This window comes from Entelurus aequoreus, linkage group LG15, assembly GCF_033978785.1.
Source record: "Entelurus aequoreus isolate RoL-2023_Sb linkage group LG15, RoL_Eaeq_v1.1, whole genome shotgun sequence".
In the NCBI taxonomy this organism is placed as follows: domain Eukaryota; kingdom Metazoa; phylum Chordata; class Actinopteri; order Syngnathiformes; family Syngnathidae; genus Entelurus; species Entelurus aequoreus.
The window spans coordinates 41,054,079-41,059,078 of NC_084745.1; the positions used below are offsets into that span (position 1 = coordinate 41,054,079).

The following is a 5,000-nucleotide window of genomic DNA, read 5'->3' on the forward strand; positions in this document are numbered from 1 at the left end:
CTGTCGTCACGTCCGCTTTTCCTTCATATAAACAACGTGCCGGCCCAGTCACGTTATAACATCTACGGCTTTTGGCGAGTGCACAACTGCACACACAACAAGAAGGAGACGAAGCAGAAGAACGAAGAAGACACAGTCATGGTGACGACGAGTGACAGAGAATAGAACGAGGATGGACAATTAAATTCTAAACTCACTCCTTTCCTGCAAATTAAATTTCACAGATGCTGCCTGTAATAGAGTGATCTAAGTTGTTTGTTGCCATCTCCTGGTGAATGTTGGGTATAGTGTTCTGTGGTTACTTTTTGGTTGGCCAACGGTTTACGTTGTATTGCGCACCCTGACTGCAAGTGTGGGAGTCGGTTCTGAAGTATGAAGTAAAGAGAGTAACTTCATCAGCCTGGTTATTGACTCCAACCCAGAATATTACACTGCCCATACCTATGCTCCTTCAAAGACTGGCTGCAAAGCATTGCACTTTCAAATACAACAATGAGTAGAGGAGTGTTATGTGTGTATACGTGTAAATAAATGAACACTGAAATTCAAGTATTTCTTTTATTTATATGTATATATATATATATAATAAAATACATATATATATACATATATATACTGTATATAGCTAGAATTCACTGAAAGTCAAGTATTTATTTTATATATGTATATATATATAAATAGAAATACTTGAATACAAGAAATACTTGAATTTCAGTGAATTCTAGCTATAAATATACTCCTCCCCCCTTAACCCCGCCCACCTCAACACCCTACCCCCCCAAACACCCCTCCCAATCTCCCGAATTTGGAGGTCTCAAGGTTGGCAAGTATGATTAACAGTAAACTAGAAAGCAGAATAGTAATAGTTTTGAGAAAATAACAACTGGAAATGGCATCAACAGCTGAATTACTGTAGGAGTCTTTGGAGACTGTTTTGTTTTAAAACTGTTTTGAAATAGTTCTATCGTCATTTATATGCAAAATAATATAACCTTAAACCGTGATTAAAGCCGCTACTTTTTACCCAGATTTTCAACCCTGCACTTTATACAATGTTGCGCCTGATTTATGGATTTATTGCTCACGACCTGCCGACAGCCGAAAACCACAGCCTTGGCCATCAAAGAAGGGAAACAGCCGCCGCACGAAACGGAAATCCACCACCACCAACAGGCTCCAAAAGTCCTGACTGCCGCACACAAAAGCAGAAGACACAAGCCCAGAGTGTAAAGTCTTGCTGCCGGACAAAGCAATCTCGAGGCCGCTCAACTACGGCAACAAAGAATGCGACCTCAGCGCAATGCAGGGAGAGGATGAAGACAGCGTTCTCTGGTAAGGCTAGACGCATGTTACAGGCATTGTCTTTTCCTAAATTTGTGAATGAACACAATAGGGCTGTAACGATAACCGCGATAAAACTACCGGCTATTACTATTACTGTTTGAAATTAAAATGATCAATAAATCGTGATTAGTAATTGCGCTTTGATCAACTCATGGACTGACTGGGGCCAGCTCAAGAGCTAAAATGCTAACATGAAAACAAGAGACTTAACGTCTTTCCATTTAGGGGGAACTGCTATTTTTTGAAATGTTGCCTATCGTACACAATCATTAGGAGAGACAAGACGACAAATGTATTTTTTAATGCTTTCTAACTCGTAAATTACCATAAACAAAAGTCCGCTTCAATAGAGTCAATGGGAGGTCTTCTATTCTGCCCATAAAGCCCTCTAAATAACCATCCGAAAAGTGCCGACAATACCCCATTTACATTTTTTTACTTGAAAATTAAGCAAGTATTAGTGATATTGTTATTATAATCGCTAACAGAGACAAACTAGTTATAGCAGCGCCGTGATCACCACTTTGTGTAGCCAAACCCGGCTGCAGAAAAATATTCATAAAAAACGAGAGCAAAAACTTATAAATAAATTTATATTTTTGTTCAATATATACTGTTTTTGTATGACTTTGTAAATAGATGTGGTTTGATTCAATAACGGAACTGATGTTCGCTCTGTACTAGGGCTGCAACCAACAACTAATTTGATAATCGATTAATCTGTTGATTATTACTTCGATTAATCTATTAATAATCGGATAAAAGAGACAAACTACACTTCTATCCTTTTCAGTAATTTATTGAAAAAAAACAGCATACTGGCACCGTACTTATTTTGATTATTGTTTCTCAGCTGTTTGTAAATGTTGCAGTTTATAAATAAAGGTTTATAAAAAATAAAAAAAGTAGCCTCTGCGCATGTGCATAGCATAGAACCAACGAATCGATGACTAAATTAATCGCCAACTATTTTTATAATCGATTTTAATCGATTAGTTGTTGCACCCCTACTCTGTACGTGTTGTGGGACATTAATTATTATGCACACGGCTACACTGTGTCACAGGAAAAAGAAGTCACTTTAAAGTTGCCAATGTAACCACCCAAAAAGCTTTATTTACTACTCTCGTGAATGCAGCCCATGAGTATTAATTGTTACTCCCTCCAGTCCAAATTACCAGCCCAAGATGTTTCTTTTTTACAACAAGCGTGCTTAACAACATTAAATGCCTGTTGAAAAAAACGTGTCCATCTCGGGGTGGCAGGAGGCTTGAGCCTTCTAAGGGTACAACCTGGACAAATGGCCAACTCATAACAGGGCCAACACAGATAGACAGACAACCACCCACACTCACATTCACACATAAAGGCCAATATAGTGTTGCCAATCAGGCTATCCAGAGAGAAGAAAATGCAAACGTCACACAGAAAGACCCCTAGCCTCGTAATCGAACCCGGGAACTGAGCGCTAACTACTGCAGTTTTTTTATTTATTTTTTTAAAATCCTATATAAAGTTTACTATATTTTGAAATGCATATGTTGATGCTAATCTGACCCAAAGCATTAGACACACGTAAAACATTTTTTTTTAAATCCCCTAATGTTTTTGGTGCTAAATTAACCCCACATTTTTGCTGAATAAAACAATATGCCGCGACAGGTCCGATCTTTCCTACAATTTTTTTTTTTTTTTTTTAATCAACTTGAAGTCTTGTTCAGGTTTTGTACTGACATATACTAGTCACATTTGGCTAACTTTTACTGTAAAAAAAATATCGGCTTCAAATATCAGTGATTGGCCTCCTTAAAGGCCTACTGAAACCCACTACTACCGACCACACAGTCTGATAGTTTATATAGCAATGATGAAATCTTAACATTGCAACACATGCCAATACGGCCGGGTTAACTTATAAAGTGCAATTTTAAATTTCCCGGGAAACTTCCGGTTGAAAACGTCTAGGTATGATGACGTTTGCGCGTGACGTCAATGGTTGAAGCGGAAGTATTCGGACACATTGTATCTCAATACAAACGGTTCTGTTTTCATCGCAAAATTCCACAGTATTCTGGACATCTGTGTTGGTGAATCTTTTGCGATTTGTTTAATGAACAATGGAGACTGCAAAGAAGAAAGCTGTAGGTGGGATCGGTGTATTAGCGGCTGGCTGCAGCAACACAACCAGGAGGACTTTGAGTTGGATAGCAGACGCGCTATCCGACGCTAGCCGCCGACCGCATCGATGATCGGGTGAAGTCCTTTGTCGCGCCGTCGATCGCTGGAACGCAGGTGAGCACGGGTGTTGATGAGCAGATGAGGGCTGGCTGGCGTAGGTAGATAGCTAATGTTTTAAGCATAGCTCTGTCAAGGTCCCGTAGCTAAGTTAGCTTCAATGGCGTCATTAGCAACAGCATTGCCAGGCTTCGCCAGGTTGGACAGCATTAACCGTGTGGTTACAGATCCAGTGTTTGGTAGTATTGTTGATCTTCTGTCTATCCTTCCAGTCAGGGGCTTATTTCTTTTGTTTCTATCTGCATTTAAGCATGATGCTATCACGTTAGCTCCGTAGCTAAAGTGCTTCGCCGATGTATTGTCGTGGAGATAAAAGTCACTGTGAATGTCCATTTCGCGTTCTCAACTCTCATTTTCAAGAGGATATAGTATCCTAGGTGGTTTAAAATACAAATCCGTGATCCACAATAGAAAAAGGAGAAAGTGTGGAATCCAATGAGCCCTTGTACCTAAGTTACGGTCAGAGCGAAAAAAGATACGTCCTGCACTGCACTCTAGTCCTTCACTCTAACGTTCCTCATCCACGGCGTGGCGAAGTTGGTAGAGTGGCTGTGCCAGCAATCGGAGTGTTGCTGGTTTCTGGGGTTCAATTCCCACCTTCTACCTTCCTAGTCACGTCCGTTGTGTCCTTGGGCAAGACACTTCACCCTTTGCCTCTGATGGCTGCTGGTTAGCGCCTTGCATGGCAGCTCCCTCCATCAGTGTGTGAATGTGTGTGTGAATGGGTGAATGTGGAAATACTGTCAAAGCGCTTTGAGTACCTTGAAGGTAGAAAAGCGCTATACAAGTATAACCCATTTATCATTTATCTACGAATCTTTCATCCTCGCTCAAATTAATGGGGTAATCGTCACTTTCTCGGTCCGAATCGCTCTCGCTGCTGGTGTAAACAATGGGGAAATGTGAGAAGCCTTTCAACCTGTGACGTCACACTACTTCCGGTACAGGCAAGGCTTTTTTTTATCAGCGACCAAAAGTTGACAACTTTATCGTCGATGTTCTCCACTAAATCCTTTCAGCAAAAATATGGCAATATCGCGAAATGATCAAGTATGAACCATAGAATGGATCTGCTATCCCCGTTTAAATGAGAACATTTCATTTCAGTAGGCCTTCTAATCAGTATTGGACCTGAAAAAACATATTGTTCGATTTCTAATTCGCATGCAGCAATCCGATAAATTTAAAACTTCCATAATTGACAATTTGATGAGATATGATTTACATCCTGATCACCTTGCGTCACAATTCAAATATACCCCGTCGACACTGATTCCATGTTGTCGTTTCCATTGAGTTCTAAGATTAGTCGTGCTTCCAGTGTATTTGGCAGCAGCGTAGCACATTTTGAAAATAGTGTT

At 40.1% G+C, this 5,000-nt stretch overlaps 1 protein-coding gene across 2 annotated transcripts in view; it reads right to left on the reverse strand.

The window, feature by feature from the left end:
• LOC133630158 (uncharacterized) overlaps positions 1–5,000 on the reverse strand; it is a 64,025-nt gene that overhangs the window by 23,536 nt on the left and 35,489 nt on the right. The gene's annotated exons all lie outside the window — the stretch shown is intronic.